This window comes from Theropithecus gelada, chromosome 14 (genome assembly GCF_003255815.1).
Source record: "Theropithecus gelada isolate Dixy chromosome 14, Tgel_1.0, whole genome shotgun sequence".
NCBI classification, from domain to species: Eukaryota; Metazoa; Chordata; class Mammalia; order Primates; family Cercopithecidae; genus Theropithecus; species Theropithecus gelada.
In genome coordinates, this window is record NC_037682.1 from 50,879,374 (window position 1) to 50,892,979 (window position 13,606).

Sequence of the window (13,606 nt, forward strand, 5' to 3'; positions counted from 1 at the left end):
TGCTGAGAGATTTTGTCACCACCAGGTCTGCCTTACAAGAGCTCCTGAAGGAAACACTAAACATGTAAAGGAACAACCAGTACCAGCCACTGCAAAAACATGCCAAATTGTCAAGACCATTGATGCTAAGAAGAAACTGCATCAACTAATGAGCAAAATAACCAGCTAACATCATAATGACAGGATCAAATTCACACATAACAATATTAACCTTAAATGCAAATGGGCTAAATGCTCCAATTAAAAGACACAGACTGGCAAATTGGATAGAGTCAAGACCCATCAGTGTGCTGTATTCAGGAGACCCATTTCATGTGCAGAGACACACATAGGCTCAAAAAAAAGGGATGGAAGAAGATCTACCAAGCAAATGGAAAACAAAAAAAAAGCAGAGGTTGCAGTCCTAGTCTCTGATAAAACAGACTTTAAACCAACGAAGATCAAAAGAGACAAAGAAGGCTATTACATAATGGTAAAGGAATCAATTCAACAAGAAGAGCTAGCTATCCTAAATATATATGCACTCAATACAGGAGCACTCAGATTCAAAAAGCACGTCCTTAGAGACCTACAAAGAGACTTAGATTCCCACACAGTAATAATGGGAGACTTTAACACCCCACTGTCAACATTAGAGAGATCAACAAGACAGAAACTTAACAAGGATATCCAGGAATTGAACATAGCTCTGCACCAAGCAGACCTAATAGACATCTACAGAACTCTCCACCCCAAATCGATAGAATATACATTCTTCTCAGCACCACATCACACTTATTCCAAAATTGACCATATACTTGGAAGTAAAGCACTCCTCAGCAATTTTCTGCTCTTTTCTAGTTCTGTAAAATACAGAATTTGTAATTCTGTAAAAGAAATTTCTGTTCTTTTACAGAATTACAGCAATTCTGTAAAAGAACAGAAATTATAACAAACTGTCTCTCAGACCACGGTGCAATCAAATTAGAACTCAGGATTAAGACATATACACCATGGAATGCTATGCAGCCATAAAAAAGGATGAGTTCATGTCTTTTGTAGGGACATGGATGAAGCTGGAAACCATCATTCTCAGCAAACTATCACAAGGACAAAAAAACAAACACCACATGTTCTCACTCATAGGTGAGAATTGAACAATGAGAACACTTGGACACAGGAAGGGGAACATCACACACCGGGGCCTGTTGTGGGGTGGGAGGAGTGGAGAGGGATAGTATTAAGAGATATACCTAATGTAAATAACGAGTTAATGGGTGCAGCACATCAACATGGCCCATGTATATATATGTAACAAACCTGCATGTTGTGCACACGTACCCTAGAACTTAAAGTATGATTAAAAAAATAAAATAAAAAAGAAATAGTATGCAAAAATAAATAAATAAATTCACTAAAAACCACACAACTACATGGAAACTGAACAACTTGCTCCTGAATGACTACCGGGTAAATAATGAAATGAAGGCAAAAATAAAGATGTTTTTTGAAACCAATGAGAACAAAGACACAATGTACCAGAATCTCTAGGACACATTTAAAGTGTGTAGAGGGAAATTTATAGCACTAAATGCCCACAAGAGACCGCAGGAAAGATCTAAAATCGACACCCTAACATCACAATTAAAAGAACTAAAGAAGCAAGAGCAAACAAATTCAAAAGCTAGCAGAAGGCAAGAAATAACTAAGATCAGAGCAGAACTGAAGAAGATAGAGACACAAAAAACCCTTCAAAAAATCAATGAATCTAGGAGCTGGTTTTTCGAAAAGATCAACAAAATTGATCGACCACTAGCAAGACTAATAAAGACGAAAAGAGAAGAATCAAATAGATGGAATAAAAAATGATAAAGGGGATATCACCACCACTCTCACAGAAATACAAACTACCATCAGAGAATACTATAAACACGTCTATGCAAATAAACTAGAAAATCTAAAAGAAATGGATAAATTCCTGGACACAAACACCCTCCCAAGACTAAACCAGGAAGAAGTTGAATCTGAATAGACCAATAACAGGCTCTGAAATTGAGGCAATAATTAATAGCCTACCAACCAAAAAAGTCCAGGACCAGACGGATTCACAGCCGAATTCTACCAGAGGTACTAAGAGGAGCTGACACCATTCCTTCTGAAATGATTCCAATCAATAGAAAAAAGGGAATCTTCCCTAACTCATTTTATGAGACCAACATCATCTTAATACCAAAGCCTGGCACAGTCACAACAAAAAAAAAGGAATTTTAGACCAATATCCCTGATGAACATCAATGCAAAAATCCTCAATAAAATACTGGCAAACTGAAGCCAGCAGCACATCAAAAAGCTTATCCACCACGATCAAGTGGGCTTCATCCCTGGGATGCAAGGCTGGTTCAACATACGCAAATCAATAAATGTAATCCATCACATAAACAGAACCAATGACAAAAACCACATGATTATCTCAATAGATGCAGAAAAGGCCTTTGACAAAATTCAACAGCCCTTCATGCTAAAAACTCAATAAATTAGGTATTGATGGGACATATCTCAAAATAATAAGAGCTATTTATGACAAACCCACAGCCAATGTCATACTGAGTGGGCAAAAACTGGAAGCATTCCCTTTGAAAACTGGCACAAGACAGGGATGCCCTCTCTCACCACTCCCATTCAACATAGTGTTGGAAGTTCTGACCGGGGCAATCAGGCAGGAGAAAGAAATAAAGGGTATTCAATTAGGAAAAGAGGAAATCAGATTGTCCCTGTTTGCAGATGACATGATTGTATATTTAGAAAACCCCATCATCTCAGCCCAAAATCTCCTTAAGCTGATAAGCAATTTCAGCAGTCTCAGGATACAAAATCAATGTGCAAAAATCACAAGCATTCCTATACACCAGTAACACAAACAGAGAGCCAAATCATGAGTGAACTCCCATTCACAATTGCTTCAAAGAGAATAAAATATACCTAGGAATCCAACTTACAAGGGATGTAAGTCCCCAGGCAGACTTGCCTTTATGTCTTACTGATCACAGCTGCATAAGGCAACCTATGCATTCCTACAGCATTTACTGGTGAGGGGAGTGATTGGCTTAGGGAAGCACAGGCTAAGGGCATGAGGGTGAATTACAAGGGAAGATGCAGTGTTCTCTTAGAAAAGAGGAAGAAAGAGAATGAATTCTGAGTAAACAACACCAATGTCTACTCACCCACTGGGAATTTACATGCCAGAATTAACTTTCTGCTGCCTTACCCAGGACCACATACTGAATAGTCACAGATTTTGCTGAAAGAAAGCTGATCTTTGTTCCTTTCTCTTATTAGGACCACATTTTAGGGCTCTCTCTCTCCCCTAGATATTTTTCCTCCTCTATTACTTTCTTTGACAGTAACCCCGGAATGTCTTTGCTTTTCCATTGAGCAGACCTCTCTTCCTTCTTCCTACCATGTCTCTTGGGCATGTTGGGTGACATGCCTTGAATTACAATGAAGTTATGTTAGACCTGTAAAGAAAGCTGTAACAACTTCCAAGTCAAAAGGGCTAGAACCTTATGGATGCATTTTCAAAAGTATATCCATAAATTCTAGGAACTTTCCACAAAGAAGAGGCTTCTGTGGTCAAGTAAATTTGGGCAGTGTTGTAGATGCTTTCCTTCTCTTGTAGATTGTAGATTTACAAGGTTCTGAGAAGTCTTCAGTTACATAAACTAACTCAGAATGAGTCCTGGAATCAAAATACCTGTGTTCAAATCTGGGCTCCGCCACTTTCTAGCTACATAAGCTCTTTAAACCTCTGTTTTCTCATTTGAGATAAGGGAAGTCTATGGTACTATTTAATTGAGGTTGCTGTGAGAAGTGGGTGAGATAATTCATCTGAAGCTTTCAACACAGTGCTTTGTACATTCACTCATTTAACAATTATCGTGTCAAAGGCCCAGGTCTCAAGGAGCCTACATTCTAATGGAGGAGGGAAGAGGAAGACAATAAGCAAGTAAATAAATAGAATAATTTCAGATAACGACAAGTACTATGAGAAAAGTAAAACATAATGATATTATAAAGCACAATTAGGATAAGAAAGGCTGTTTTAGATGGGAGGATCAGGAAAGGCATTTTTGAGAAAGGTATTTTATCTGAGACCTGAGATATGAGGAGACTGGAATTATTTATCCATTTATTCAGTCATTCATTCAAAAAATGTTTATTGAGTACTTAGTGTATACCACAAATTGTTTTAGGCACCAGGGATAAAGCAAGAAACAAAATTCTACAAGACTGTCTGCTCTGGCCAGGCACAGCGACTCACACCTGTAATCCCAGCACTTTGGGAGGCCGAGGCAGGTGGATCATGAGTTCAGGAGGTCGAGACCATCCTGGCTAACACTGTGAAACCCATCTCTACTAAAAATACAAAAAATTAGCTGGGCGTGGTGGTGGGTGCCTATAGTCCCAGCTACTCGGGAGGCTGAGGCAGGAGAATGGCATGAACCCAGGAGGCAGAGCTTGCAGTCAGCATATATATATATGCCTTAATGCACCTCAAATTCTACTAGGGAAAAACAAAAAGAAAAAGGAAAATACATAATATCCCAAGTGGTTAAGTGCTATGGGGAAAAAATATTTAACTTCACATTTTTAAACAGGGGTGCAGGGATTCCTCACTGAAAAGTTGACATGTAAGCAAAGAAAGACCTGAAGGAGGTGAGGAAATGAGCCATGCAGAAATCTAGGAGAAGAGAATTCTAGGCAGAAACAGCAAGTACAAAGGCCCTGGGGCAAGAGCATGCTTGATTTATTCAAGAAAGAGTAGGAAGGCTGAATGCCTAAAGGAGGGTAAGTAAAAGGAAGGGTAGTAAGAAGTGAAGTGGCAGAAAATGTAAGGATAAACAAAGGTCTGGAGCAAAATTCCTCCAGGCAGATGGAACAGCAGCTGCAAAGGCCTTGAGTCAGAACCAGGGCCTGGTTGGCCTATTCAAGCAACAGAAAAATGGCTTATAGAGCTGGAGTAGACTAAGCAAGGGGAAGCATACAGATGAAGTCTGAGAACTTTCTGGGTCAGATTACATAGAGCCTTATCATAGGCTAGTATAAAGAATGTATATTTTTTCTAAGTACATTAAAAAAATAATTGACTATATTTGCTATTGTTGTGATTCATGAGACACTCATATGCTAAACAGATTGAGAAATGCTGTTTCAAAGCCAATTTGAATGAACACTCTTGCCCATCCTTCCTATCTATCCCCATGTGTTGTGCATTATGTCACAGTAGGACTATAGTAAGAACTTGATAATGGGTCTCCATACTCTGTTTCTTCTTTCTTAAGTTACAATTGGATTGAATCACTCCCCTTCTCAAAAATTTGTATTGATTTTTTTACTTGTAGGATCAAGTCCATGCCCAGTAGCTATCAAAGATTTCAAGGTCTCTCCCTACATCTCCCTCCACATACTCCCGTTAAAGGTGCTGAAATTGTGCTCTAAATGTGCATGCATGGTTATAGCTCCACCATTTAGTTCATGCCATTTCCTCAGCCCAAATTCTCCTTTCCCTCATTCTTTGCCTGTTGAAAGTTTTCTTTTCATTCAAAGCCAGCACAGCGCCTATTCCTCTCCAAAATTGTTCCTGATATTCCTAGGCAGAGTCACTCATTCATTCCTTCAACCATGTACCTGTTGGTGTCACTTGTACCTCAGTTTGGTGTGTTTGTCAGATTGCATTTCTGCAGACTTAGTTGTTGTCACATCTCTCACTTTCATTAGATTGTAAGCATATTAAAGGCAAGGGCTGTATTTTCATCATATCTTCCAGAAGTACTACCTAATACAATTGTCAGTATGTAGTACATGCTCAATAAGTTGCTGATTAAATTAAATTTAAGAGGAAGTAATGTGATAAACACCTTTAGGTAAAGCACTGAGACACAAAAAGAAGAAAATGGCTATACTGTCAAGGAGTTTATAAATCAATAATGGTAGCTTCCATTTATTGAGTCCTAACTATAGTACTGGCACTGTTCATATAGTATGCCATTTAACACTCATAGCAACCCAATGAAGTAGGTGTTATAACCCCTAGTTTAAGAATGAGATTAAGTAACTTAAGTTCATGGAATAAACAATAGGATTCAAACTTAGGTCCCTCTAGTTTCCAAGCCTGTGCTCTTTTCCCTATACATGGTGTCAGCTGGGATCCTGGGATCTAGCCAGGAAAAACAAAAAACAAAACAAACAAACAAAAAAAACACGTCTTTCAGAGGAAGGGAAATTGTTTCAACAGAGGATTAGTTATGTAGATGAATGGAGCAGTGAAGAAGTCGAAAAGGGAATGGTGAAGTAATTTACAGATTAGTGAAATTGGGAAGTTATTCTCCTTGTTGCAAGGGTGACACTGAGTGAAGCAGTTGTCACGAGAGCCCAGAAGCCTTGGCTGTCAGGCAGAAGGAGCCAAAACCACCAGGAGAACTGCCCGAGTAGATCAGGAGAAGGAAGGGAGGGGCTGTCCAGAGGGAAACTGCCAGATTCCCAAGGATGGAGGTAACAGAGTGAAAAATGGCCTGGCTTCTCTCTTCCCCTGTTTTCAGTCCTCCTGTGGTGCTTCTCATTGTTTTAACCTATTAAGAACCAAAGAACGAGACAGCCTGTGAAAAGGCAGCAACAGAGCAGAGCAGGGAAGCGGTGGGAATGGATCTGAGACTAGTGTCAGCAAGCTACCTTTTTTTACCTGAAATGAAAAGAGTATAAATTAAATAGCATTTAATTTGGGGCTAGGATGAATGGCAAAGATATTAAGTAAATTCAAAAGAAAGAGATTGAGAAGCCAAGCCAGGCGATCATGAGGTCAGGAGATCTAACCATCCTGGCCAACATGGTGGAACCGCATCTCTACTAAAAATACAAAAAACTAGGTGGGCATGGTGGCACACCTGTAATCCCAGCTACTAAGGAGGTTGAGGCAGGAGAATGACTTGAACCTGGAAGGCAGAGGTTTCAGTGAGCCGAGATCGCGCCACTGCCCTCCAGCCTGGCAACAGAGCAAGACTCCGTCTGAAGGAAGGAAGGAAGGGAGGGAGGGAGGGAGGGAGGGAGAGAGGAAGGAAGGAAGGAAGATGGCTGCAGAAGCAAGGGAAAGATTCTTCAGCAGGGGAAAGTTACACCAATTCCTTAAAAAAGGTAGACTTTCTATAGGTGAAAAGAGTAGGGTAGGTAGGTATTCCACACAGAAAAAAACGACCTAAGTATTTTCCCGTGGGCAAAGAATACTATTCATTCTTTTTAAATGTCTTTTTATTTGGGGGATAAAATACAATACCTATAATATATGTGTACAGTATAAAGAATAATGAAAAACACCCACATGCATACTACCCAGGCTCAGGGAGTAATACATTATTTATCTGCATTTCCTTTTTTTTTTTTTTTTTTTGAGACAGAGTCTCACTTGGTCGCCCAGGCTGGAATACAGTGGAACGATGTCGTCTCACTACAATCTCTGCCTCCCGGGTTCAAGTGATTCTCCTGCCTCAGCCTCCCAAGTAGCTGGGATTACAGACATGCACCACCATGCCCAGCTAATTTTTGTATTTTTAGTAGAGATAGTGTTTCACCATGTTGGCCAGGCTGCTCTTGAACTCCTGGCCTCAAGTGATGCTCCAGCCTCAGCCTCCCAAAATGCTGGGATTACTGGTGTGAGCCACCACACCTGGTCCAATTTACTTTTAAATGTGTCAAAAAATAAGTGGATTAGTAGTTAGAGGATTGTTAACAGATAGATAGATATGTGGTAATAAAATGTTACTAAATGGATAGGCATGAATAATAAAATGCTAATGGTAAAATCCAGGTGGCAAGATTGTAAATTTTTCAACTTTCTTGTCTGTTTGAGAATTTTCTCAATAAAATACTGAGAAGAGAAATTCCATGCCTAAAAGATTCTAATTTAATTGGTTGTGTTTGGGTCTGGACACCAGATTTTTTTTTTCTGCAGTGAAAGACTGCAATGAAGTCTTACAGTGGAGGGGAGAGATTGGGCTCAGCACCCCAGAACCACTCAAGAGCTCTCTGGATAGATTCCACTCTGCAGCCAGGTTTGAGGGCTACTGCACTGCAGTATGCCATGGAATCACAGAGCCAGCGTGAACAGAACAAAGAAGTGGGTAAATAGGAAGGGTGAATAAAAGAGGGGCAAATTTCTGTCTGCATATCAGAGGTGAGGCCTCCAGGCTGGAATTTTATGTGCTTTCTGCATTGGAATGGGTGGATGAACTGCGTGTGAAAGAGGCAAGAGAGGTTTAGCAATTCAGCGGCCACTGACAACTTAGGCTTAGCCAGGGTTCTCTGAAGTTCTTAAAAGGGGACTCAAAAGTTTATATTTAATGTAAACTTTTAATTTGGCAATGACTCATCCTTCGCAATGTTTCCTATAGCTTTAAATCGGGTCATCTATTCATTCAGAATAATACTTTTAGCATGTTATCTCCCTTTGACCCTTGAGAAGTATAACATCCACTTTCAACATATATATAGAGATGCATTTCTATGTTTTATTTTTTTAAGTCATTTTTATGGAGATGAAGAAAGAGACCTGTTCAGAAAGAAGGGAAGCAGAAAGAAAATGTTATACCTTTGGCAGCCCTGGACTGTTGGGTCAGCAGAAAAGGAACAAGAGATAGGTAGGCCTGGATAGTGTAGGAACCAGCAATCGAGCCTAGTGTCAGGCTTGGAAATTTGACAATTCCAAAGAAGCATGTATAACCCAATTAATCAGTAAAGAGAGTAATTGATGCTTCCCAGAAAACAGATTTCTATACTGCCTAATTACAATATGCCCTCTGCAGTAATATGAATATCTTCTATAACCCTTCCTCTATCTCCAGCTATTTTAAAATCTTACTCTGAGGGTTACTGTAGTATCTAAGGTTGTTTGTCTCTACAGTAAATGATCCCAGTCCATTTAACCACGTGAAAGGAGACAGGAACACTAGCATCTGATCCTCGTCATGGGACCCCAGCCTGTCTCACTACAATTGCCAGCTGGAGACAGAACAGGGCCTAAGGGCAAAGGCAGACCGGCATATGAGGAAGAGAACCAAAGGTCAGTCACAGAGCAGCTGTGTCACAGGTGAGATCTAAAGGAAAACTGCTGGGCTAAAAGCAGGAAGCAAACAGAAGTTCAGGAGCCAGAGGAATGCAAGAACACATCAGAAGGGGGATATAAGACACGAATAGAATCAGGGCTTTGGCCATGAATGAGGCCAGGGTACCTTAAGCTCATTCTTGTTGAGAGCTTGCCCTGTGGTGCTTGGGTAAGCAGGAAAGAGGCAGTGCAGGTTGGGACAGTCTTTTAAAAAAAAGAAAAAATAGCCGGGCGCGGTGGCTCAAGCCTGTAATCCCAGCACTTTGGGAGGCCGAGACGGGCGGATCACAAGGTCAGAAGATCGAGACCATCCTAGCGAACACGATGAAACCCCGTCTCTACTAAAAATACATAAAAAACTAGCCGGGCGAGGTGGCGGGCGGCTGTAGTCCCAGCTACTCGGGAGGCTGAGGCAGGAGAATGACGTAAACCCGGGAGGCGGAGCTTGCAGTGAGCTGAGATCTGGCCACTGCACTCCAGCCTGGGCGACAGAGCGAGACTCCATCTCAAAAAAAAAGAAAAAAGAAAAAAAAAAACACTCCAAACCATATTATCACATAGCCTATTAATTGACACTTATTTTGATGCCTCTGAGCCATCCAGAAGAGGCTAAATGTGGTATCTTCCACTTAAAAAGTAAGGGAAATATGTGAAATATTTTAGAAAAACCTGTGAATAACATGGTTTAAAAAAAAAAAAAAAAGAGGGGGCCCTTTTACCTCTGAAGGGATAACTTTTAGCTGCCAGGAAAATTCACATATGTATAATCCCACATTGCCTCCATAAATCTAGGTAGCTATGGCAGTGATTCAGAGAAGTGAAGGCATCGCTTTTTGACTTTGAATGTCTCCATTTCGCCCAGCTGGTATGACAGCGATTTTCCTTTCTCCCTTATTTTGGAGTTGTAAGGTATATTAACATTCTTACATAGCTTTGATCCAATATAGAATTTTTTTAAAAAACTTTCAAAGAAGGACTTTATGGACTGGCATTAGCCACATGCTTATTTGCTGTGTCCACAGGACTGTGACACTGTAATTGACTCTGCTGGGGATAATCACTCCCTAAGAGACAGATGGGGTTAGGGTAGGAGGGTATGAGCCCTGAGGCCATGTGGAGTAGTAAAGGAGTCCCCCAAATGAAAAGAGGCTGCGTTTTCAGAAGCAGGGGTGTGGGAAAAATACTGGGCAGATATCTACCACAACCTAACAAGTGCACACAAGTAATGAGTGAAATAGCAGGGACTTTAACTTATGTTTGTCTGTTTTTAAACATCTATTTTTCTCCTACTGTTGTGTCTCCTTTGCTGGGGAAAACTTTTATAATTGCTGCCAAACTCCTGTTGTTTCACTCTGTCTGCCCTCTCTCCTACACTGCTTTTACCCCCAGCCTGGAGTCCACTTGGGTAGAAATGCAGCATATAATGAGCCCAAAGTTAATCATCTGCAGGTTTGCCCTGATAAGTCACAGTATGTTTGCTGCGCTCCTTCCAAGAGTCAACAGCAGCTGAGGGGATGTGCTGAGAGTGGCCTATGGCATTCTGAGGCCTGGCCCGGATGGGAGGCAATGTGTTGGGGAGTCTATCTGAACACCACCATCTGGAATGCCTCTGTTGCCCTGAAGGCACTCGTCTGCATCTCCAGTGGACACGGCTTAGAGATGCCAAAAATTGAGCCAAGTTCACTGGATGTACAAATGGCCTGACGTCAATGGAATTTATTCATAATTTAGGCCTCATGTGTGATGTACTGTCTGAACTCAGTGATCTGTCAAAACAATCAGGGAAGAAGAGGAGAAGGAATAAGAAAAGGTGGAGGAAAACAAAGAGGAAGAAGAGAAGTGAAAGGTAGAAGAAACAACAGAGAAGAAGAAGAGGAAATTAGGACAGGGCCAGGAGCTGTAGCAGCACAGGTTCAGCTTTTGGCTCCTGGGGCCAATGGTCCCTGTAAGTTTGTTGAAAGCATCAGTGCCAAATAAAACATGGCCTTTTAAAGCACCGAATTACGTGAGTGCAGAGCTGTTAAAATCAGTGTAGCAAAAATCCAGCTGGGTTTGGCCATTGCCACAAAGTACAAAATGATGATCATTTGTACTGCCAAGACCCAGGGTTCTCCAGACGTGGTGGCCTGAGCAGAGTTACTTGGATATACATTCAGTTGCCCATTCTTTAAAATAAGGAATCTACTATTAAGAAGTGTATGAGGCTGGGAGCGGTGGCTCACGCCTGTAATCCTAACACTTTGGGAGGCCGAGATGGGCAGATCACTTGAGGTCGGAGTTTGAAACCAGCCTGACCAACATGGTGAAACCCCATCTCTTCTAAAAAATACAAAAAAAAAAAATCAGCTGGGCCTGTTGGCCTGTGCCTGTAATCCCAGCTACTTGGGAGGCTGAGGTAGGAGAATTGCTTGAACCTGGGAGGCAGAGGTTGCAGTGAGCCAAGATCGCACCACTGCATTCCAGCGTGGCGAACGAGTGAGACTCCATCTCAAATAAAAAAAAAAAAAGAAAGAAATGTATGAAGTGGATATTTGCTAGGGTTTTTTTGGTGGTTGTTATTTTGTTTTTGCTTGCCCTGTGTCCAGAGGGGGATTTATTGTGAAACTAACAAAGCTTAAGCTTCAGAAGCCTTCAGTTGCATGCAAGGTTCTGGGAGTAATGGAGTATTCTAGGTGGGGAGAGAAAGCCAAGTTACAATCAGCAAGCATTTATATGTTAGCATTTCTGGTAAATTGTCTAAATCGATCTAAGAAGTTAAGAACCTAAATCTCCAAGAGTTCAATAATTTGTTGGGATTTATTTTCTCATTCTAAATAAAACTAACTTTTATGCCTGTTTTTAAATGTGTAAATTTTTTAAATTAAAGAAGACCCCAAAATTATAAAGCTTTAAGTTCCACAAAATCTGAATCTATCCCTATCTGCCTCAATTGCCTTTCTTCTGCAAATCAAGGTAACCAAACCTTGATTTGCCTTTGTGGAAAGGTTTTCTGCTCACTCAGCAGTAGACACATGATCCGGGTTCAGGAATAAGTATGTGATCCAATTTGGGCTAACAAGAATCAGGGGCGAAGTTTTTGCTGGACCTTCTACCAGGGTTATTAAGTTGAAAGTTACTAAGTTGTGTGGAAATGCAAGTGTGGCATTGCCAACAGCTATCTTGCTTTTACAAGAGGAAACTGCCTGAGTATAAAATTAGTATAGAAGAAAGCAGAGCTAAGAGATATAAAGAAGTCAAGTCTTAATAATGTGACTTTGCAACCCTGAAACCATACTGAAGTTACTACAGATAATCCTGGGCTTTTCAGATAGACAAATCGATAAAAACCTTTTTTTTTTTCTTAAGCTATTTTGAGTTGGGTTTCTGTCACTTGCAACTGGGTCTTGACTATTACAGGTCCTTATATGCTAGAAAAATAATTATTATTATTTCAACTCAGAAGGTGAGTTTTTAGTGTATTTACCTCTGAATAGTTACAACGTAGATAACACTTACTGATCACTCTTATTAAGGGTTTTACTCATATTAACCCATTTGAATCTCAAAAGCAACCTCATGAAGTATGTACTGGTATTATCATACCCATTTTACTAAAGAGGAAATCAAAGGCACATAGAAGTTAATTAACTTGTCCAATTGGTGTACACTCTGGTTTTAGACCTTGGATTCCTGACTGTTACACTGTGCTGCTTGAGCCAACTGATTCAGATGCTACTAACATCCTTTTAAGAAAAGCTCTTATACCAAGACTTCATTAGAGGTTGCCAGCCTATGAATTATATGCCCTTAGAACAAATGCAAGTGTGGGCAATATAGTTCACTTTTGTCAGAATTGGCTGAGAATGACAGCTACCAAAAATATAATAGACTATTCACCAGCCAATATATGTACACCAGCCAATGGGACCCAACATCGAATCCCTCTTTTCTTATTCAGGAACTTTCTAAAGGTTCTCTCATATGTGTTTCCCTTTGTCCTCTTTCCCTCAATTCATCCCATAACTACATAGCTCCCTGGTGTCAGTATGACACTTTCTATCTGTAGCTCATCTGTCATTCCCATCACTCCTGATGTGTTGTCACTGGTATTAAGGGGAATTCCAACATGATTCCACTTCAGTAGTTTTCATGCTGAAGATGGGAGAATGAACTGAGGGTTCCTAATCTTCTTAAACAACCCCTGTTATGCCTCCAAACTGGATAACCTCTCAGTTTCCTACAATTCCCTCTTCTTGTGCCTCTTCCAGTCTTACTCCCTTGTGTTCTTTTCTGCCTATGGCTCCAGTCTGACAGGCTTAAGATCTAAAGCCTGGATCCCACTATCACCAAACCTAGTATGTATTTCAGACTTGAAGCCATAATGATCTGATCCTTTCATTTTTCAGCAAATGTTTATTAAGGACTTACTAGTCACTGGGGATTTAGGGATGGGTATGACACAGTTTTATCTTTCTAAAAGCTCTCAAAGTATTGGACTCA

At 40.5% G+C, this 13,606-nt stretch overlaps 1 protein-coding gene across 1 annotated transcript in view; it reads left to right on the top strand.

Moving 5' to 3' along the window:
- The window catches only part of PSMA1 (proteasome subunit alpha 1), a 121,277-nt gene that overhangs the window by 38,393 nt on the left and 69,278 nt on the right, over positions 1–13,606 (top strand). The window lies entirely within an intron of this gene.